The sequence below is a fragment of the Somniosus microcephalus genome, chromosome 4, assembly GCF_052327205.1.
Source record: "Somniosus microcephalus isolate GS21.2 chromosome 4, FLI_Smic_1.0, whole genome shotgun sequence".
In the NCBI taxonomy this organism is placed as follows: Eukaryota; Metazoa; Chordata; class Chondrichthyes; order Squaliformes; family Somniosidae; genus Somniosus; species Somniosus microcephalus.
In genome coordinates, this window is record NC_140990.1 from 6,772,675 (window position 1) to 6,796,470 (window position 23,796).

At 47.3% G+C, this 23,796-nt stretch overlaps 1 protein-coding gene across 1 annotated transcript in view; it reads left to right on the top strand.

The window, feature by feature from the left end:
• The window catches only part of LOC147118219 (uncharacterized), a 97,955-nt gene that overhangs the window by 48,272 nt on the left and 25,887 nt on the right, over positions 1-23,796 (top strand). The gene's annotated exons all lie outside the window — the stretch shown is intronic.

Here is a 23,796-nt window from a genome sequence, read left to right on the forward strand (position 1 = left end):
TTTTGGGTGTGTTGGATCAGCAATCTCTAAATAAGTTGGACATACTAATCAACTACATTGCTCTGGATGTGTATAAGTATATTTTGGACTGTGAAACCTATGAATTGGCTATTGCTACGTTGGAATTTTTTTTTTGTTAAACCCAAAAATGAGGTATTTGCACGTCACCTTTTATCTGCCCGTAGGCAGCAGGCGGGAGAATCCTTGGATGCTTATTTACAAGCACTCCGGCGCCTTGGTGCTAACTGTAATTATAAGGCTGTGTCGCAGAAGAACATAGGGAAGAGTCGGTACGGGATGCATTTATTAATGGATTACTGTCTAGATCAATTCATCAGCGGTTATTAGAAAATAAGATCTTGGATCTTAAGAGTGCTTTTGAGCAAGCCTCTACATTGGATTTGGCTCAGAGAAGTTCGGATTCTTATGCTCTTTTTGATTGGCCTGCGACCGTGGTTTCGGCAGTTCCGGATGAAAGGGAGTTACGTGGATTTAATAGGAGTGGTTTACCAGATTCCGAAACAGTTTCTACTTCGGCAGCTGTTGCCTCTAGGATTCAGAAGTGTTATTTTTGCGGGAACGCCCGGCACCCCCGTCTGAAGTGCCCTGCCCGGGAGGCTGTGTGTAGTAAATGCGGCAAGGGAGGTCATTACGCACGTGTTTGCAAATCGGTTGCCTCCTCTGCGACCATTCAGCCTTTAGATAGGGCGTTTATTGCATCAGTTTCTGCCGCCTTTTCCCATGGCCTAAACAAAGCTATAGTTATGGCCCAATTTAATGGGTTAGAAGTGAAGGCCCTTATAGATACGGGCAGTACTGAGAGCTTTATAAATCTTCAGTTTGTGAGGGAGAAGCGTTTGAATATTTCGCCTGTTTCCTATCAGGTGTGTATGGCTCAGACGACTCTCACCTCACAAGTAGCTGGTTGTTGCCTTGTGAAATTAATTCTCCTAGGTAATACGTATACTGATATACGCCTATCCGTTCTGCCTAATCTCTGTGCGGACATTTTGATTGGTCATGAAGTGCTTCAATTACATGAGTCCCTCAGTCTTTCTCGGAGGAACCAAGTCACCTTTGTCTATTTGTGGATTAACTTCTTTATTCATTTCTCCATTATCACTTTTTTCCAATTTGATGCCGGACTGTAAGCCAATTGCTACCAAGTCAAGAAGGTATAGCAGTCAGGATAAAGAATTTATTAATTCTGAAGTTCAACGTCTTTTATCGGAAGGGATCATTGAACCTAGTTTTTCGCCCTGGCGGGCACAGGTAGTTGTCACCACTAATGAGAGACATAAGAAGCAAATGGTGATGGACTACTCTCAAACAATTAACAGGTATACTCAATTAGATGCGTACCCCCTGCCTAAGATTGATGAGCTTATCAATAAAGTATCTCAATATAAGGTTTTTAGCACTATTGACCTAAACAGTGCTTATCATCAGATTCCTATCGCTAAGAGGGACAAACCATATACGGCCTTTGAAGCTGGCGGAAAGCTGTACCAGTTTTGCCGAGTACCATTCGGTGTTACTAACGGTGTGGCCTGTTTTCAACGGGCAATGGATGCTTTTATAAGTGATAACTCTCTCTCTGACACCTTCTCATATTTAGATGACATCACGGTGTGTGGCAAATCAAGGGTGGAGCACAATTTTAATCTAGAAAGATTCCTTCAAGTTGCGGAAAAAGTTGGCTTAACTTTCAATAAAGAGAAGTGTATCTTTTCGACCACCGAGGTAAATTTACTGGGGTATATTATCTCGGGAAACAAGATTAAACCAGATCCAGAACGGCTGCGACCACTGATTGATTTACCTTGCCCTACTAATTCTAAGGCCTTGCAACAAGTTGTTGGACTGTTTTCTTATTATTCTAATTGGATTGCAAACTTCTCGCAGAAGACCCGGCCCCTTATTTGGGTTACAACATATCCTCTATCATGGGAGGCCAGGATGTGTTTTGATAATCTTAAAAAGGATATCCTTGGAGCAGTTGTGCATTCTATTGATGAGCAGGTTCCCTTTGTGATTGAGACGGACGCTTCCGATTTTGCAATTGGGGCTACCCTGAACCAAAATGGAAGACCTGTGGCCTTTTTCTCACGTACTCTGAGCAATAGTGAGCAGAGACATTCATCAATAGAGAAAGAGACGTATGCAATAGTAGAAGCACTGCGTAAATGGAGACATTATTTATCTGGGCGACATTTTACGTTAGTAACTGACCAAAAATCTGTGTCCTTCATGTTTGATGTCAAACATTTCGGAAAGATTAAGAATGATAAAATAATGAGGTGGAGGATCGAGTTGGCATGCTACCATTTCGATATAGTCTATCGTCCGGGGAAGGTTAATGTTGCCGCTGATGCGATGTCGAGGGCTTATTGTTCTGTGCTTCATGGAGATACGCTTATTAATCTTCATAATGCTTTGTGCCATCCTGGTGTTACGAGGATGATACACTTCGTACGCAGTAAGAATTTGCCCTTTTCAGTTGAAGACGTCAAGCGGATGACTTCATCATGCTCTGTCTGCGCCTGGTGTAAACTAAATTTCTTTAAGCCTCAACGAGCTCATCTTATAAAGGCTACTTCTCCCTTTGAACGCCTGAGTGTTGATTTTAAGGGGCCTCTTCCTTCAACGACTCAGAATCGATATATATTTACTGTTGTGGATGAGTTTTCAAGGTTCCCTTTTGCTTTTCCTTGTGCAGATGTATCAGCTGCTACAGTTATTAAATGTCTGACTCCACTTTTTGTCATCTTTGGGATGCCTGCGTATATCCATTCGGATCAGGGAAGTTCTTTTATGTCTTCCCAGTTGAAGGAATACCTCCAGAGTCGGGGAATTTCTACTAGCAGAACTACCCCATATAATCCCCAGGGTAATGGACAGTGCGAACGATACAATGGGGTGATCTGGAAGGCAGTTATGTTGGCTTTGACATCCCGGAACCTTAAGAATACACAGTGGGAAATGGTACTGCCTGATGCCCTGCATTCCATTAGATCATTGCTTTCAACAGCTACTAATGTGACCCCCCATGAAAGGCTCTTCAACTATCCGCGGAGATCCACTACGGGATATTCGGTACCTTCATGGCTTACTATGCAGGGACCTGTGCTGCTCCGACGCCATGTTAGACTGTCAAAGTATGATCCTTTCATGGAGGAGGTGGAGCTATTGGAGGCAAATTCCCAATATGCTCACATTCGATTCCAAGATGGGAAAGAAAGTACGGTTTCAGTTAAAGACTTAGCTCCTTGTGGTGGCCAGCCCTCTCCTGAGGACATTAATAACCATAATTCAGATAATGTTGATGTCGTCACAGATACTACGAATATTTCCAATCCTATTGCAGACACTTACAATTCTCTTAGTCTGCCCCCGATGGATGTTGATGACCCTCCCAGTCTACCTTCTAATGGGACTTCCAATCCGGAAACCGTTGATAATCGGGATATTGATAGCCTCCCTGCAGAAGATATTTCTGTGTCTCCTGGTGTGGGAGGGCAAGGAACTCCACCAATGTAGTGTCCGTGTGTAGATAAAGACACTGAAGACAGGAGTTGGTTCATAGGTATTTACTAAGCAAGTCTGGGGGAGGGGGGTTCTAAAGGATATACACAATACACAGGCTTATATAGCCCAATTGGCAATTACCGGCATTACGCACACCTGGGGCTCTTAAAGGCACATACACCACAATTGCTCTTAAAAGGCACATACACCACAATTCCTCCCCTTCTAGCTAACTAGTACATCATATTTTAAGTAATTATTAATTACATGTTATATGCAAAATAATATACATTGCTGTATTAATTAATTATAAGTTAGTCTCTCAGGAGGCTTCCTGACTCGGTCCGGATAACGCCTCGGGGGTGTAGTAGTTTCTGGTGGTGTAGTAGGTTCTTCTGGCAAGGCTGATTCGGCTTGAAGGCCAGTGTCGGGTTCATCGGGTTCCAGTATCACCGGATCGGAGGTAGATATGGGTATCTCTACCTCATTGTTAGATGTATGGCGTGGTGGTGTAGGTTGTCCCTTTTTGGATGACTTGATGATTTGGTCAGCATGGCGCCTTATTATGCTTTCTCCGATGTCCACGGTATACATCAGTGGTCCTAGTCGTGTGCAGATAGTTCCAGGCTGCCATTTCTCGGTACGGTAGTCCCGGGCCAAAACCGGTTGGCCTATCTGGAAGGCCCTAGTTGGCCTTTCATTCATGCCCTGAAACTGCCGGTTCTCCACGTCCCTTCGGATGTTGGGCTTGACCAAATCCAGCCGGCATCTTAGGTTTCTATTGTAGAACATCATGGCGGGAGTTTGGTTTCTAACCATATGTGTTGCATTCCTATATGCAAATAAGAAGTTATCCACCTTGTGCTGAAGTTTTATGTCTTCATTACCCATGGCCTTTATGGCCTTCTTGAAGGTCTGGACAAACCTTTCAGCCAATCCATTGGTGGCGGGATGGTATGGGGCGGATGTGTAGTGCTTTACCCCATTGTTCTTTAAGAACTTTCTGAATTCTTCGGACAAAAATTGCGGTCCATTATCAGAGCATATCTGTTCCGGCAGCCCATTCCTGGCAAATATGGTCCTTAATACTGTAATGGTTTTTTCCGTGGTGGTGGAGGACATCTTTATTACCTCCGGCCACTTGGAGTGTGCATCAACTGCGATTAAGAACATTGAGTCCATAAATGGACCAGCAAAGTCGATGTGCACCCTTTGCCAGGGAGATGAGGGCCACTCCCATGGATGTAGAGGGGCCTGTGGCGGAGCATTTTGGACCTTCTGGCATCCTAGGCAGCTCTTGGTCATGTCTTTGATGTCTCCATCGATACCTGGCCACCATACAAATGCCCTAGCTAGGTTCTTCATTTTCACTCCACCCAGATGCCCCTCGTAAAGCTCCTTTAGCACTTTATCCTGGAGTTTGGGTGGAATCACCACTCTGGATCCACACATCAAGGTTCCTCGGCACACTGACAGCTGTTCTCTTCTTTGCGAGAATGCTGGCAACAGTGGTTCGCCATGTGCTGGCCATCCCTTCATTGTTAAATCGTAGACCCGTGAGAGAGTCGGGTCATTTCTCGTTTCCTTTTCAATGGCAGAATTTGTCACCGGTAGACATTCCACTATGGTAGAGTGGAATATCTCTACTGGGTCTACTGTAGGTGCCTCTTCTATCATTGGCAATGGCAGGCGCGATAAACCGTCAGCATTCCCATGCTGTTTTGACCCTTTGTATTCAATGTTGTATTGGTGTGCCCCTAGAAAAAGGGACCACCTCTGTAGTCTTTGTGCCGTCATAATGGGGACACCTTTCTTAGGGTTGAATATGGAGATGAGGGGTTGATGGTCAGTCAGCAAGGTAAATTTTTGTCCGTGTAGGTAATGGTTGAATTTCTTCACTCCCCATACCAGGCTGAGTGCTTCCCTGTCTATCTGGGAATAGTTACGCTCAGCTGAGTTCAATGAGCGTGACGCAAAAGCTATCGGCCGTTCCGAGCCATCAGGGAATCTATGGGACAATACCGCTCCTATGCCGTAAGGGGATGCATCGCACGCCAGTCTGATTGGTAGTGATGGGTTGTAATGAGCCAAAACTTTCTCGGATGTGATTAAGTCTTTACATTTATGGAAGGCACGTTTATAGTCTTCGTTCCATTTCCAAATCACTCCTGTTTGTAGAAGATCATTAAGAGGGTGTAGAATAGTTGATAAGTTCGGTAAAAATTTATGATAGTAATTTATTAATCCCAGGAATGACCTCAATTGTGAAACATTTTCAGGTGCTGGGGCTTTTATAACTGCTTCAATTTTTTCAGGTGACTTATGCAACCCTTCCTTATTAATTATGTGGCCACAATATGATATCTGATTTTGGAAAAATTTGCACTTGTGGCGATTTGCTCGTAGGCCCCGTTCTTTCAGCCTAGTGAGCACCTGCTCCAAATTGGCAAGGTGCTCGTTGTCATTTTCTCCTGTTATAAGGATGTCGTCTAGGTAACACTGAGTCCCCGGAATCTCTTGCAGGACTTGCTCCATAGCTCTTTGCCAGATAGCTGGAGCTGATGCTACTCCAAAAACCAGTCGATTGTACTGGTACAGGCCTTTGTGTGTGTTTATTGTGAGATACTTTTTAGAGGTCTCCTCAACCTCCATCTGTAGATATGCCTGTGCCAAGTCAATTTTTGTGAAACGTTTTCCTCCGGATAGTGAGGCGAAAATATCTTCTATCCTTGGAAGAGGATACTGTACCGTGTGAAGGACCGGGTTTACAGTCACCTTAAAGTCCCCACAGATGCGAATTTTTCTCTGTTCCTCAGAGTTATTTTTCAATGCTTTTTTCATGACTGGAACGATGGGTGTTGCCCATTCGCTCCAATCTATTTTGGATAATACGCCTGCCTTTTCCAAATTCTCCAGCTCTGCCTCGACTGCCGGACGTATTGCGTATGGCACCGGTCTTGCCTTAAAAAATTTTGGAATTGCTGCATGTTCCACTTTTATTGAGGTGGTGATGCCTTTCAAGGTTCCTAGTTTCTCTTGAAACACTTCTTTGGCGTTGGCCAAGATGTCTTTTAATCGTTCAGGTATGATGTCATCATTGTTTTTTTCCTTACTGGTCACCGTCAGTGCCTGAATGGAGTGCCAGTCTAAACATATCTTCCTTATCCATTCACGTCCCAACAACGGTGGACCAACATCTTGTAGAATGTATAAATACAACTTTTGTATTTCTTTGCTGTTGTATACCACAGACACCTTTATTTTTCCTTTGGGGTATACTTTCTGCCCCGTATATGTTTTTAAGATAATGGATGTGTCTTTTAGAGGTATATGCGAAAATAGCCTCTCGTAATCTCGTCGATTTATTACGGTTAGAGCTGATCCTGTATCTAGCTCCATTTTAACTGGGGACCCTGCTATTATGAGGGTAACCCAAATGGTCTGGTAATCTTCATTGGCAATTACATTATGTAATTGGAGAGAGCTTAGTCTCTTGTTCCCGGAGTCGCTATCGCTCTTCTGGTCTTTGGAGCTACTGTCCGTCATCATTTGTACCTTTCTGTGCTTTTCCTTATTGATTCTTTTCCCGTTAGTGGATTTTTTATTTTCAGATCGGCATAGACGTGGAATGTGTCCCATCTTTCCGCATCGCCTGCATGCTTTTTCTTTGAACCAGCAATCCCTCTGGTCATGGTTGGATCTGCCGCAGCGATAACATCTCTCGAAACCCCGTGTCATTTCATGGGTGCCGAAGTCCTGTGGCCTTTGCTGTATCTTTGCCGCTCCTATTGCACTGAAAGCCTTGTCCAGTGTTAAATCTTTTCCAGAAGATATCTTTTTCTGTGTTTCTACACTTAGGGGATCGCAGATGAATTTGTCTTGCAGAGAATCTGCCAGTCCTGCCTCGAATTGGCAGTGTAGGGTATCAACAATCTCCTCAAAATTCTTGTCCATCGGTTCGGCTGGAGTGATTAAGTTGCGTAACAGCTTGTATGTTTCTGCGCCCATTAGATCCAGAAGCACTGAAGCTTCTTTTTCATCTTCTATTCCATTTGCGGTGCAAAACACCTCCACTCTTTCTACATATGTGGTCCAATCCTCTATCTTATCAAAAACATCAATATTGCCAAAGTTAGGCTCTGTTTCGTTATCAAAAGCATCAATATTGCCAGACTTAGGCATTTCAAAAAAGATATGGTGCTTCCCGCGCTTTCCCGCCGCTGCTACCGATAACAAGGCTGTTTTACTGTGGTTTCCGTTTATTCACTGTTGGAGACTCGTTCCCGACGGAGGTCTAAACGCTGACCTGCTTGCCGCGCCGGCTGTCTCCCGAGTGCACCCTCCCAGTCCGTTATTGCTTGCCTCCGATTTCGCTGCCTGTCTCAGCTGTAGAGCCCGCCGCTGGAGCCCCAGCCTGAAGCCCAGGAAGGATTAGCGCAGTACCTGCCACCAGCTTGGCCAGCTGGTGAAACCACAGTTTCTATTACTTCCTTGAGTCTTCTGGATGCTGGAGGAATCGATGTCCTTGAGGTGCTGCCAAATTGCAGGTAAGTCCGTATCCCATCCTCGTCGCCACTGTAGTGTCCGTGTGTAGATAAAGACACTGAAGACAGGAGTTGGTTCATAGGTATTTACTAAGCAAGTCTGGGGGGGGGGGAGTTCTAAAGGATATACACAATACACAGGCTTATATAGCCCAAGTGGCAATTACCGGCATTACGCACACCTGGGGCTCTTAAAGGCACATACACCACAATTGCTCTTAAAGGCACATACACCACAACCAAGGCTAAGAAGGTCGACACGAACAAGATATCCGGTCGACCGATTAAAAATTGACTTTTAAAATAATTAATAATTTAATAGTAAAATTTTAAAAATTGTTGAAGGCATTATACATGTATTGCTCTAGTCATAAATAACTAATTGTAAACTGTAAAGGCTACCTAGGTTTAAGTATATTTTAAAAGGAGGGGTGAATGTGGTGATTATTCTTGTTTTATAAGAAGCATTGTAATTGGTTGCCTGTTTTCCTGCCTTGAGATATATGCTGTAAACTTATTGGTTAGTTGATTCCATGTGACCTGTGGTGGCCATCTTAAATTCAGTTTTCTACAGTTTGGTTGAGACTGGGTGCTCAACATGTACTTGCTGGTTTTTTAAGGTTAATAAAGCCTAGCTTTTGAAAGGCAATCTACTCTTTATTTCACGCCTTGACCTGCTGAGGCCAATGTCCACAGAAGCAGTGGTGCACGCCAATCAGCAGGATCAAGTCAGCAGACGAGCTCAGAGGTCCAAAGAACAACACTTTGTGGTGGGGGGCAAAGTCCTTGCGCATAACTACACCACCCCGGGGTGGTCGGTCCCGGCTACGGTCATTCAAAAGACGGGCCCCGTTTCATACCGAGTCCGCACCGGAGACGACCGAACATGGAGACAGCATGTAGACCAGTTACTGCCAAGACAGTCACCACAGGTAACCCAAGAAACAGAGGATCAAGGACCTGCTGGGGGCTCCAGCAGGGACTGGTCGTCCGACCCTGAGATGGTGGCACCATCCACTGATGCCATTGAGTTAGGAAGCCGTGCCTGCAGGGTCATGGGAGAGCCAGCCAGAGCCTGCTCCTGAGACTAGGTGTTACCCCCAAAGAGAAAGGCAGCCTCCAGAGTGCCTTAGTTCCAGTTAGTGCTAACCTGTGAGCATGGGGCAGAATAATCCCCAGGGTTAGCAGAATGTAGAGGCAGTCTACGCTCTCTTCCAAGGTATAGTCATTTTCAGTTATTCTGTTTTGTGGACATTCTATTTTAAGGGGGAGGAAATATGTTGTGCATTTTGAATGCGTATTAGAATTGTCCCACATGGGATACCGTAGTGGGGATTTGCAATGCACTATGGGAAATGTAGTGCATAGAGTGAAGAAGCACATTGTAAATAAAATGGCCGTTAACTAAACTCTCCACCCCAGAGTCTTTCTTAATTGTTATATAGATAAGGGTATAAAACCCCTTGAGACACAACACTTGGGCTGATAAGTGGCAGGTAACTTTCACACCACACAAGTGCCAGGCAATGACTATCACCGACAAGCAAGCGTCTAACCACCGCCCCTTGACATTCAACGACATTACCATCGCTGAATCCCCCACCATCAACTTCCTGGGGGTCACCATTGACCAGAAACTTAACTGGACCAGCCACATAAATACTGTGGCAACAAGAGCAGGTCAGAGGCTGGGTATTCATGGCGTGTGTCTCACCTCCTGACTCCCCAAAGCCTTTCCACCATCTACAAGGCACACATCAGGAGTGTGATGGAATGCTCTCCACTTGCCTGGATGAGTGCAGCTCCAACAACACTCAAGAAGCTCGACACCACCCAAGACAAAGCAGCCCGCTTGATTGGCATCCCATCCACCACCTTAAACATTCACTCCCTCCACCACTGGCGTACCGTGGCTGCAGTGTGTACCATCTACAAGATGTACAGCAGCAACTCGCCAAGGCTTCTTCGGCAGCACCTCCCAAACCCGCGACCTCTTCTACCTGGAAGGACAAGGACAGCAGGTGCATGGGAACACCTGATAGAATACATATATCCCTGAAGGCAGCAGGACAGGCAGAAAAGGTGGTTAAAAAGGCATATAGGATACTTGCCTTCATTAGTTGAGGCATAGAATATAAGAGCAGGGAGGTTATGATGGAGGTGTACAAAATGCTAGTTAGGCCACAGCTGGAATACTGTGTGCAGTTCTGGTCGCCACACTATAGGAAGGATGTGATTGCATTGGAGAGGCTGCAGAGGAGATTCACCAGGATGTTACCTGGGCTGGAGCGCTTCAGCTATGAAGAGAGACTGGACAGGCTGGGGTTGTTTTCGTTAGAGCAGAGAAGGCTGAGGGGGACCTGATTGAGGTGTACAAAATTATGAGGGGCATAGATAGGGTAAATAGAAAGGAACTTTTCCCCTTAGTAGAGGGGTCAATAACCAGGGGACATCGTTTCAAGGTAAGGGGCAGGAGGTTTAGAGGGGATTTGAGGAAAAACCTTTTCACCCAGAGGGTGGTTGGAATCTGGAACTCACTGCCTGAAAGGATGGTAGAGGCAGGAACCCTCACAACATTCAAAAAGCATTTAGATGAGCACTTGAACCGCCATAGCATACAAGGCTACGGACAAAGTGCTGGAAAATGGGATTAGAATAGACAGGGCTTGATGGCCGGCGCGGACACGATGGGCCGAAGGGCCTCTCTCTGTGCTGTATAACTCTATGACTCTATGACCACCAACTCCATGTCAAACACCATCCTGACTTGGAAGTATATTGCCATTCCTTCATCGGCGCTGGGTCAAAGTCCTGGAACTCCCTCCCTAACAGCACTGTGGGAGTACCTTCACCACATGGACAGCAGCGGTTCAAGAAGGTGGCTCACCACCACCTTCTCAAGGGCAATTAGGGATGGGCAATAAATGCTGGCCTTGCCAGCGACGCCCACATCCCATGAACGAATAAAAAAAAACTTCATCCCATAACACGCGTAGAAGGGCTCAGTAATGTTTAATTCATCAGAAAAAGACAAAGTACAACAACATACTGGTCAGCTTAACAGAGTCTCATCATATTTATGAGGCCACAAACTTAAAATAGTCACTAATAAATCCAGGAGGGAAATCAGGAGAAACTTTTTTACCCAGAGAATGGTGAAAATGTGGAACTCGTTACCACAGGGAGTGGTTGAGGTGAACAGCACAGATGGATTAATGAGGAAGCCACATGAGGGATAAAGGAATGGGAGGAGATGTTGATCGGGTTAATTGAAGTAGGGTGGGTGTGGAGCATAAACACTGGCATGGACCAGTTGGGCCGAACGGCCTGTTTCTGTGCTGTACATTCTATGTAACACCATGAACTGTCAAATCAAGGGAATCATCAGCACAACAGTCTTAAAGATTAAACAGCAGTACAAGAATTTATCAAACATTCATCCATTCCATGTTCATGTCACCCCAGCTGTCTGCAGGGCCCTGTGCTACAGAACAGTGTGAACTCGCTGGTGTGTGAGCAGGTAGGAAGACCGAGTGAATCCCTTCCCACACACAGAGCAAGTGAACGGTCTCTCCCCAGTGTGAACTCGCTGGTGTTTGCTCAGATTCCTGGAGCTTTTAAAGCTCTTCCCACAGACAGAACATTTAAATGGTCTCTCATCAGTGTGAACTTGCTGGTGTGTCAGCAGGTTGGATGACTGAGTGAATCCCTTCCCACACATGGAGCAGGTGAACGGTCTCTCCCCAGTGTGAACTTGCTGGTGTTCGTTCAGATTCCTGGAGCTTTTAAAGCTCTTTCCACAGACAGAACATTTAAATGGTCTCTCATCGGTGTGAACTTGCTGGTGTCCCTTCAGATCCCTAGAGGTTTTAAAGCCTTTCCCACAGTCAGAACATTTAAATGGTCTCTCATCAGTGTGATATCGCTGGTGTGTCAGCAGGTTGGATGACTGAGCGAATCCCTTCCCACACATGGAGCAGGTGAACGGTCTCTCCCCAGTGTGAACTCGCTGGTGTTCGTTCAGATTCCTGGAGCTTTTAAAGCTCTTCCCACAGACAGAACATTTAAATGGTCTCTCATCGGAGTGAACTTGCTGGTGTCTCACCAGGCTTGATGGCTGAGTGAATCCCTTCCCACACACAGAGCAGGTGAACGGTCTCTTTCCTGCTGTCTCCAGCTCGTGTCCCTTCAGCTCCTGGGACCTTTGAAAGCTTTTCCCACAGTTGGAATGTTTTACCGGCCTCTCCTCAGTGTGAACTCGCTGGTGTGCCAGCAGATTAGAGGACCGAGTGAATCCCTTCCCACACACGGAGCAGGTGAACGAACCCTCCCCAGTGTGAACTTGCTGGTGTCTCTCATCGGTGTTAACAAGCTGGTGTCTCAGCAGCATGGACGGTGCAATTAACCCCTTCCCACACACGGAGTGGGTTAAAGGTCTCTCCCTAGTGTGATCTTGCTGGTGTGCCATTGGAGCGGACGACTGAGTGAATCCCTTCCCACACACTGGGCCGGTAAACGGGCTCTCCTCAGTGTGTAGCCACTGGTGTCACTTCAGGTACTTGTAGAATTTGAAGCTCTTCCCACACTCAGAACATTTAAAAGGTCTCTCATTAGTGTGAACTCTCTGGCATGTCAGCAGATTGGAGGAGCGACTGAATCAGGTCCTGATGAATCGAGTGACTGTCTGATCCTGACGTGATGTTTGGACTGAGCTTCCTGTCTGTAAATGCTCCACTTCTAAAACCCTGTAAAAGGAGTGTAGAAAGGGGTAAGAGGGAGAATGTTGCCTCATGTCCCCCTTTCCCAGCCCAGGGGCAGTGAAGCTGATTTTCAGGCCCCAGCTGCTGCACAGGTTACATACGAACATACGAATTAGGAGCAGGAGTAGGCCACTCGGCCCCTCGAGCCTGCTCCACCATTCAATAAGATCATGGCTGATCTGATTACTCCACATTCCCACCTACCCCCGATAACCTTTCACCCCCTTGCTTATCAAGAATCTATCTACCTCTGCCTTAGAAATATTCAAAGACTCTGCTTCCACTGCCCTCTGAGGAAGAGAGTTCCAAAGAAGTCCATCAGGACCCGGGGACTTGTCAGCCCACAGCTCCAACAATTTGCTCAGTACCACTTCCCTGGTGATTGTAATTTTCTGGAGTTCCTCCCTCCCTTCCATTTCCTGATTTACAGCTATTTCTGGGATGTTACTTGAATCCTCTATAGTGAAGACCGATGCAAAATACCTGTTCAATTCAACTGCCATCTCCTCATTTTCCATTATTAATTCCCCAGTCTCACTTTCTGTAGGACCAACGCTCACTTTGTTAACTCTTTTCCTTTTCAAATATCTATAGAAACTCTTACTATCAGTGTTTATATTTCTAGCTAGCTTTCTCTGGTACTCTCATTTTTCTCTCCTTATTAATCTTTTAGTCATTCTTTGCTGTTTTTTATATTCTGTCCAATCTTCTGACCTGCCAGCCATCTTTGCACAATTATATGCTTTTTCTTTAAGTTTGATACTATCTTTAACTTTTTTAGTTAACCACGGATGGTGGGTCCTCCTCTTGGAATTTTTCTTTCTCGTTGGAATGTATCTATTCTGTGTATTCTGAAATATCCCCTTAAATGTCTGCCACTGCAACTCTATTGACCTATCCCTTAACCTAATTTGCCAGTTCACTTTAGCTAGCTCTGCTTTCATGCCCTCATAATTGCCCTTATTTAAGTTTAAAATACTAGTCTTGGACCCACTCTTCTCTCCCTCAAACTGAATGTAAAATTCAATCATATTATGATCGCTGCTACCTAGGGGCGCCTTCACTACGAGGTCATTAATTAATCCTATCTCATTGCACAATACCAGGTCTAGTATAGCCTGCTCTCTGGTTGGCTCCAGAACATGCTGTTATAAGAAACTATCCCGAAAACATTCTATGAACTCCCCATCTAGACTACCTTTGCCCATCTGATTTTTCCAGTCTATATGTAGATTAAAATCCCCCATGATTATAGCCATACCTTTCTGACAAGCTCTCATTATTTCTTCCTTTATACTCCATCCTACCGTGTGGTTACTGTCAGGGGGCCTGTACACCACTCCCACAAGTGACTTCTTGCCTTTATCATTTCTCATCTCTACCCAAACCGCTTCTACATCCTGGTTTCCTGAACTTAGGTCATCCCTCTCTATTGTGCTAATACCATCATTAATTATCAGAGCCACCCCTCCACCTTTTCCTAGCTTCCTGTCCTTCCTAAATGTCATGTACCCTTCAATATTCAGGTCCCAATCTATGTCATCCTGCAGCCATGTTTCTGTAATGGCCATCAGATCATATTATTTATTCCTATTTGCGCTATCAGTTCATCTGTTTTGTTTTGAATGCTACGTGCATTCAGATGCAGAGCCTTTCGTTTTGTCCTTTTATTATTTTTGTAACCTTAAGCCTTAACTGTTGATTTACTCTTAGATTTGTACTCTCTATCCCTTCCTGTCATGGTCTGTTTATCATTTCCCATATTAATACCGTTCTCTATTGCCTTGTCTCTACTATTTGATTTACCACATCTCAACAAATTTGATCCCTTGCCCCCACTAGTTAGTTTAAAGCCCTCTCTACTGCCCTAGTTATACGACTCGCCAGAACACTGGTCCCAGCACGGTTCAGGCGAAGACCATCCCAATGATACAGATCCCATTTTCCCCAGTACTGGTGCCAGTGCCCAGGAATCAAAACCCATTTCTCCCACACCAGTCTTTGAGCCATGCATTCATCTCTCTAATTTTATTTACCCTGTGCCAATTTGCTCATGGCTCAGGTAATAATGCAGACATTATTATCCTTGAGGTTCTACTTTTTAATTTAGCCCCTAGCTGCTCACACTCTCTCAGCAGAACTTCTTTCCTAGTTCTACCTATGTCGTTGGACCGTGGCGACTGGCTCCTCCCCCTCTCACTGCAAGTTCCTCTCCAGCCTGGAAGAGATGTCTCGGACCCTGGCACCGGGCAGGCAACACAGCAGTCTGGACTCTAACTGGTTGAAAGAATCAACAGTAATGGCGGCTGCAATCCCCACAAGCCACCGCGCTCCAGAAAGCGCGCTGGCCGCCGCGCTGAGTTGTGGCTGACCCCGCGCATGCGCCCCATGGCCCGCCCTCTCCTGCTCCACAGGCGCCCGGCCCACACCGCGCATGCTCAGCACACCCGGGGCCCCTTTCAATCATCCTCCCCCGTGCCTGCGCGCTGGGCCCCTGAGCTCCAGGCTGCCGCACGGGGCTTTCTTTGTAAAGTCGGTGTTGGTTAAGAGCCGCAATCAGTGAGGGAAAGAGAGTTTTCCCGCAGATCCGATTGAGATCAGAGGAGGGGAGAGAATAAAGGGGAATCCAAACCTGAGAGTCCGAGGGCTCCGCAGGCACCGAGTGGAGCGAATTCACTCGGGCGGAGCCGGAGAGCACCTCAGGGGCACGTGACCACGGGCAGCAGGCGGGATTGACGGGTCCGCCGACCAATAGGGAGAGAGATCACTGGAGCAGTGGGCGGGTGGCTGGTGAGGCGCACTTGGACGTCTTGATGTCATAAAAGGTGCAGGCGTCATGACATCATGCACAACTTGGTTTTCTGTGTGGTCGAGATCAATGATTTGGGCTTGAATGTACGGGGTATGATTAAGAAGTTTGCAGATGATGCAAAAGTTGGCCGTGTGGTTGATAATGAAGAAGAAAGCTGCAGACTGCAGGAAGATATCAATGGACTGGTCAGGTGGGCAGAACAGTGGCAAATGGAATTCAATCTGGAGAAGTGTGAGGTAATGCATTTGGGGAGGGCTAACAAGGCAAGGGAATACACTATAAATGGTAGGACACTGAGAAGTGCAGAGGATCAGAGGGACCTTGGAGTGCATGTCCACAGATCCCTGAAGGTAGCAGGACAGGTAGATAAGGTGGTTAAGACAGCACACGGGATACTTGCCTTTATTAGCCGAGGCATAGAATATAAGAGCAGGGAGGTTGTGCTTGAACTGTATAAAACACTAGTTAGGCCGCAGCTAGAACACTGCGTGCAGTTCTGGTCACCACATTACAGGAAGGATGTGATTGCACTAGAGTGGGTGCAGAGGAGATTTACGAGGATGTTGCCTGGGCTGGGGAATTTTAGCTATGAGGAAAGATTGGATAGGCTGGGGTTGTTTTCTTTGGAACGGAGGAGGCTGAGGGGAGACTTAACTGAGGTGTATAAAATGATGAGGGGCCGAGATCGAGTGGATAGGAAGGACCTATTTCCCTTAGCAGGGAGGTCAATAACCAGGGGGCACAGATTTAAAGTAATTGGTCGGAAGTTTAGAGGGCAGTTGAGGAGAAATGTTTTCACCCAGAGGGTGGTGGGGGTCTGGAACTCACCGCCTGACAGGGTGGTAGAGGCAGAAACCCTCATCACATTTAAAAAGTACTTGGATATGCACTTGAAGTGCCGTAACCTACAAGGCTACGGACCAAGTGCTGGAAAGTGGGATTAGGGTGGATAGCTCTTTGTCGGCCGGCACGGACAAGATGGGCCGAATGGCCTCCTTCTGTGCTGTAAATTTCTATGAGTGAGGGAGTCTGGGGGTCAAGGTTGACGGACATTCGGTGCTGACCCTTGACCTCCCTTTCCCCCACTCCCCAGGATAGGTTGCACATTCCAGCTGCACACTGTGGGGGTGCTCAGCTGATCCCGGCCTGGGATGCAGTTGGGGAGACTGCAGTTAGCCTCAGTGCCCTGGGCTCCTGCTACTGATCACTGTCCAGTCACCCCGGCAGCAAAGGCCGAGTCTGCAAAGGGGGCTTGATTTTGTCTGTGATGCCCCCAAGGTTGAATAGGCTGCCAACAATCACTGCACACCCTCACACATTGGTCACTCGGAGGGGCACTAGAAGGCAACCAGTGACTGTGGGACTGTATCCCAGCGGATACCCGCCCTTCACAATAGTGGGAGGGAAACTTGAATGACAGTTTAAAAACCTAAAAAGGGCAAGGGGAGTTCTCCCTGTGCCCTGGGACCAATATTTATCGCTCACCCAACATCACCAATACAGATTTTCTGGTCATTATCACACTGCTATCTGTGCGAGCTTGGTGTGAGTGAATTCCACAGGTTCACCACTCTCTGGGTGAAGAAATTCCTCCTCATCTCTGTCCTAAATGGCTTACCCCTTATCTTTAGACTGTGTCCCCTGGTTCTGGACTCCCCCACCATCGGGAACATCCTTCCTGCATCCAGTCTGTCCAGTCCTGTTAGAATTTTATAAGTTTCAATGAGATCCCCTGTCATTCTTCTAAACTCCAGCGAGTATAAGCCCAATCGACCCAATCTCTCCTCATACGTCATTCCTGCCATCCCAGGTATCAGTCTGGTGAATCTTCATTGCACTCCCTCCATGGCAAAACATCCTTCCTCAGAAAAGGCGACCAAAACTGCACACAATACTCAAGATGTGGTCTCACCAAGGCCGTGTACAACTGCAGCAAGACATCCTTGTTCCTGTACTCAAACCCTCTCGCTACGAAGGCCAACATACCATTTGCCTTCTTCACCGCCTGCTGCACCTGCATCCTTACCTTCAGCGACTGGTGCACAAGGACGCCCAGGTCTCGTTGCAATTCCCCTTCTCCCAATCTATTGCCATTCAGATAATAATCTGCCTTCCTGTTTTTGACACCAAAGTGGATGACCTCGCATTTATCCACGTTATATTGCATCTGCCATGCTTCTGCCCAATCACCCAACCTGTCCAAATCATACTGAAGTTTCTCGGCATCCTCCTCACAGCACACACGCCCACCCAGCTTTGTGTCGTCTGCAAACTTGGAGATATTACATCTAGTTCCCTCATCCAGATCATTAATATATATTGTGATAGCTGGGGTCCAAGGACCGATCCCTGCGGTACCCCACTAGTCACTGCCTGCCAGTCGGAAAAAGAGCCGTTTATTCCAACTCTTTGCTTCCTGTCTGCCAACCAGTTCTCTAACCAAGTCAATACCTTACTCCCAATCCCATGTGCCTTAACTTTACACGCTAATATCTTATGCGGGACCTTATCGAAAGCCTTTTGAAAATCCAAATACGCCACATCCACTGCCCCTCCAACAGTGCGGCACTCCCTCAGTACTGCCCCTCCGACAGTGCAGAGCTCCCTCAGTACTGCCCCTCCGACAGTGCAGCACTCCCTCAGCTCCCTGTGACTGGAAGCCTGTGTCCAGTGGGGTACCGCAGGGATCGGTGCTGGGTCCCTTGCTGTTTGTGGTCTACATTAATGATTTGGATGTGAATGTAAAAGGTATAATCAGTAAGTTCGCAGATGACACGAAAATTGGTGGGGTGGTAAATAGCGAGGAGGGTAGCCTCAGTCTGCAGGACGATATAGATGGGTTGGTCAGATGGGCGGAACAGTGGCTAATGGAATTTAACCCTGAAAAGTGTGAGGTGATGCATTTTGGAGGGACTAACAAGGCAAGGGAATACACAATGAATGGTAAGACCCTAGGAAAGACAGAGGATCAGAGGGACCTTGGTGTACATGCACACAGATCCCTGAAGGCAGCAGAACAGGTGGATAAGGTGGTTAAAAAGGCATATGGGATACTTGCCTTCATTAGCTGAGGCATAGAATATAAGAGCAGGGAGGTTATGATGGAGCTGCACAAAATGCTGGTAAGGCCACAGCTGGAATACTGTGTGCAGTTCTGGTCGCCACACTATAGGAAGGATGTGATTGCTTTGGAGAGGGTGCAGAGGAGATTCACCAGGATGCTACCTGGGCTGGAGCGCTTCAGCTATGAAGAAAGACTGGGCAGGCTGGGGTTGTTTTCCTTGGAGCAGAGAAGGCTGAGGGGGGACCTGATTGAGGTGTACAAAATTATGAGGGGCATAGATAGGGTAGATAGAAAGGAACTTTTTCCCTTAGTAGAGGGGTCAATAACAAGGGGGCATAGATTCAAGGTCAGGGGCAGGAGGTTTAGAGGGGATTTGAGGAAGAACTTTTTCACCCAGAGGGTGGTTGGAATCTGGAACTCACTGCCTGAAAGGGTGGTAGAGGCAGGAACCCTCACAACATTCAAGAAGCATTTGGATGAGCACTTGAAACGCCATAGCATACAAGGCTACGGACCAAGTGCTGGAAAATAGGATTAGATTAGACAGGGCTTGATGGCCGGCGCGGACGCGATGGGCTGAAGGGCCTCTTTCTGTGCTGTATAACTCTGTGACTCTATGACACTGCCCCTCCGACAGTGCGGCGCTCCCTCAGCACTGCCCCTCCGACAGTGCGGCGCTCCCTCAGCACTGCCCCTCCGACAGTGCGGCGCTCCATCAGTACTGCCCCTCCGACAGTTCGGCGCTCCCTCAGCACTGCCCCTCCGACAGTGCAGCACTCCCTCAGCACTGCCCCTCCGACATTGCGGCGCTCCCTCAGTACTGCCCCTCCGACAGTGCGGCGCTCCCTCAGCACTGCCCCTCCGACAGCACCGCACTGGAGTGTCAGCCTCGCTTTATATGCTCAAGTCCCTGGAGCGGGATTTGAACCCACAACCTTCTGACTCTGCTATCCACTGAGCCACAGCTGACTCCAGTCTTTTAGGAACAATTGTGCATTTCAAAGAATCTTGTATTGTGAAGCTTGTGCCCCTTTGCCAGGCCCACTGCCTGCGGCCCCTCTCCCAGATTCCAGCCCCAGCTCTGTGCTGACTGAGCTGCTCTCACCTGGGGACAGCGCGTCACAATCGGCCCCAACGCGCCTGAGCTGGAGGAGGCCCCGCCCCCTTACCACGCCGTCATTGGTTGGCGGACCCGGCCCGCCCTCGTCCTATTGGTCAGAGCTCCCATCAGTCACAGGCCGGGCCGGCCTCCATCCACCTGATTGGGCCGCTCCCTTTGATGACGTCACAATCGGGACTCAGACTCAGCCGGGAGAGGAAGGTCCCACCCCCATGCCGCACCACCATTGGGTTGGACGACCAGGCCTCCCAGCTTATCCCTCTTCCTATTGGTCAGCGCTCCCGTCAGTCAGAATCACATTGCTCCGGCTCAATCCGCTCCGTTCGGCGTCCGCGGAGGTCTGCCCGCCCGACTCAGGTTTGTTTTTTCTCCTATTTTGCTTTATAATCTCGCTCTCCGCTCCCCCCTCACCTCGATTTAAATCGATTCCCCAGCACTTTACTTTACCCCGGCCGCTGATTCCGCCTCTTCCCCGGGCCCGGCCTTCCGCTTCCTCCCCGGAGGCCCCGCGCAGGCGCACTGGCAGCCCAGTGTTGCGCCTGCCCGCGCTGTGATTGGTGCAGGGGAAGGCAAGTGGGCGTGTCCGGCCCCCGGGCCCACGAGGGAGAGTCAGAGGCTGGCTGGAGCGCATGCGCAGCCTGCCTCGCACCGTTGGGAAGCTTTTCAAATATTTGTTTTTGCGAAACGAATTGAAAACACTCATTAATTCCCCCAACCTCCTCCCCTCTAACGTGCGATTATTATTATTCTTGTTTTTCCTCATTTGTGTGGGGTGTCTTTTTTTACCTTGCGGTGGCGTGCGCCGATCCAACCTACCCCTGGGCGTTGCGTGCTGGCGTCAGCGCGTATTCGGAGGGGGGGTGATTGACGCGAGGCGCCCGCCAATCAGGAGCGGGGAAAACGCTGGGAGGACCGGGCGGGCTAACGGTCCTCCAACCAATGGCGACGCGGGAGGGAGGGAGTGGGGCGGGACCTCGGTGGGCTGCAGGCCGCTTTCATTGTCTGCAGGAGCTGTTAAAGGAAGGGAGGGGGGGTGGAAAAAACCCAGCTTGTGAGTGTTTATTCCTTTGCATTACCTTTATTGCAAGGCTATTCATCAACTGCATTCATTTAAAAATAAGTGAACCTTTTCTCTTTTTGACTTTTATCCAGAACAAAGTGCCCTGGTGCTGTGAACATTTTGGTGGGCAGCCACTTTTAAAGGGACAAAGACCAGCATTCTTCCTCCTCTCTCTCTCTCTGTTGTAGGGCTGTAGATAGGGCTTTAAACTAAATAGTGTGGGGGGGGGGTTCAGGTGAGGGGAAACCTAGAAAGTTAAAGAGAAAGGACAAGGCAATAGTGCAGGGTAGCGATAGGGGTAATGATAACCAGAGTGTGACAGGAAGGGACAGAGTGTACAAGCATAAGAGTGCACCAGCAAATAAGGTCAGAGTAGGGAAAAATGGTAAAAAGACTAAATTAAAGGCTCTTTATCTGAATGCACGCAGCATTCGTAACAAGATAGATGAGTTGATGGCACAAATAGAAATAAATGGTTATAATCTGATCGCCATTACAAAGACGTGGTTACAAGGTGACCAAGGCTGGGAACTGAATATTCAGGAGTACTTGACATTTCGGAAGGATAGGCAGGAAGTAAAAGGAGGTGGGGTAGCTCTGTTAATAAAGGATGAGATCAGTACAGTGGTGAGAAATGATCTTGGCTCGGGAGATCAAGATGTAGAATCAGTTTGGGTGGTGATAAGAAATAATAAGGGAAAGAAGTCACTGGTGGGAGTGGTCTATAGGCCCCCTAACAGTAGCTACACTGTGGGACAGAGTATAAATCAAGAAATAATGGGGGCTTGTAAGAAAGGCCCTGCAATAATCGTGGGCGATTTTAATCTTCAAATCAAATTGGCAAAGGTAGCCTTGAGGACGAGTTCATGGAGTGTATTCAGGACAGATTCTTGGAACACTATGTTGTGGAACCCACCAGGGAACAGGCTATTTTAGATCTGGTAATGTGTAATGAGACAGGATTAATTAATGATCTCATAGTAAAGTATCCTCTAGGGAACCTGCTCATTACATGATAGAATTTCACATTCAGTTTGCGGGTGAGAAACTTGGGTCTGAAACTAGTGTCTTAAACTTAAATAAAGGCAATTACAAGGGTATGAAGACAGTGTTGGCTAAAGTGGACTGGGAAAATAGCTTAAAAGTTAAGACGGTAGATAAGCAGTGGCAGACTTTTAAGGAGATATTTCATTACTCTCAGCAAAGATATATTCCAGTGAGAAAGACTCTGAGAAGGATGAACTAAGGAAGTTAAGGAGGGTATCAAATTGAAAGAAAAGGCATACACTGTTGTGAAGATTAGTGGTAGGCCAGAAGATTGGGAAATTTTTAGAAACTTGTAAAGGATGACAAAAAAAATAATAGAGAGATGAATTATGAGAGTAAACTGGCAAGAAATATAAAAGCAGACAGTAAGAGCTTCTACAAGTATACAAAAAGGAAGAGAGTAGCTAAAGTAAATGTTGGTCCCTTAGAGGATGAGACTGGGGAATTAATAATGGGAAACAAGGAAATGGCAGAGACTTTGAACAAATATTTTGTATCTGACTTCATGGGAGAAGACACTAAAAGCATCCTAATAATAGTGGAAAATCAAGAGGCAAAAGGGAGGGAGGAACTTAAAGCAATCACTATCACTAGGGAAAAAGTACTAGGGAAACTAATGGGACTACAGGCTGACAAGTCCCCTGGACCTGATGGCCTGCATCCTGGGGTCTTAAAAGAAGTGGCTGCAGAGATAGTGGATACATTGGTTGTAATCTTCCAAAATTCCCTAGACCCTGGAAAGGTTCCAGCAGATTGGAAAACTGCAAATGTAATGCCCATATTCAAGAAAGGAGGGAGACAGATAGCAGGAAACTATAGGCCAGTTAGCCTAACATCTGTCATTGGGAAGATGCTGGAATCCATGATTCAGGAAGTAGTAGCAGGACATTTAGAAAATCATAATACAATCAAACAGTCAACATGGTTTTATGAAAGGGAAATCGTGTTTGACAAATTTATTAGAATTCTTTGAGGATGTAACGAGCAGGGTGGCTAAAGGGGAACCAGTAGATGTAGTGTAGTCCATTCTATTTCCCTCACCTCAGCTCCGACCCCTTCCCCTCCCTCCCAGAACCACGATAGGGTTCCCCTTGTGCTCACCTTTCACCCCACCAGCCTCCACATTCAACGGATCATCCTCCGCCATTTCCGCCACCTCCAGCGTGATCCCACCTCCAAACACATCTTCCCCTCACCTCCCCTTTCAGTATTCCGAAGGGACCGCTCCCGCCGCGACACCCTGGTCCACTCCTCGATCACCCCCAACACCCCTTCCCCTTCACCCGGCACCTTCCTGTGCAAGCGCAGGAGATGCAACACCTGCCCTTTTACCTCCTCCCTTCCCACTGTCCAGGGCCCCAAACACTCCTTCCAGGTGAAACAGTGATTTACTTGTACTTCTTGCAATTTAGTAAACTGTATTCTCTACTCATGATACGGTCTCATAGAGTCATAACGGCACAGTAGGAGGCCATTCGGCCCATCGAGTCCGTGCCAGCTCTCTGTAGAGCAATCCAGTCAGTCCCACTCCCCCGCTCTATCCCCGTAGCCCTGCAAGTTTATTTCCCTCAAGTGCCTATCCAGTCTCCCCTTGAAAACATTGAGTGTCTCCGTATCCACCACTTCCGTCGGCAGCGAGTTCCAGGTCCTCACCACTCGCTGCGTAAAAAGTTTTTCCTCACCTGTATCTCTTGCCCAATACCTTAAATCTGTGTCCCCTAGTCCTTGTACCATCAACTAGTGGGAACAGCCTTTCCCCGTCTAGCCTATTCAAACCCAGCATAATCTTGTACACCTCTGTCAATCGAAGGGAACCGTCAGCACAACAGTCTTAAAGATTAAACAGCAGTACAAGAATTTC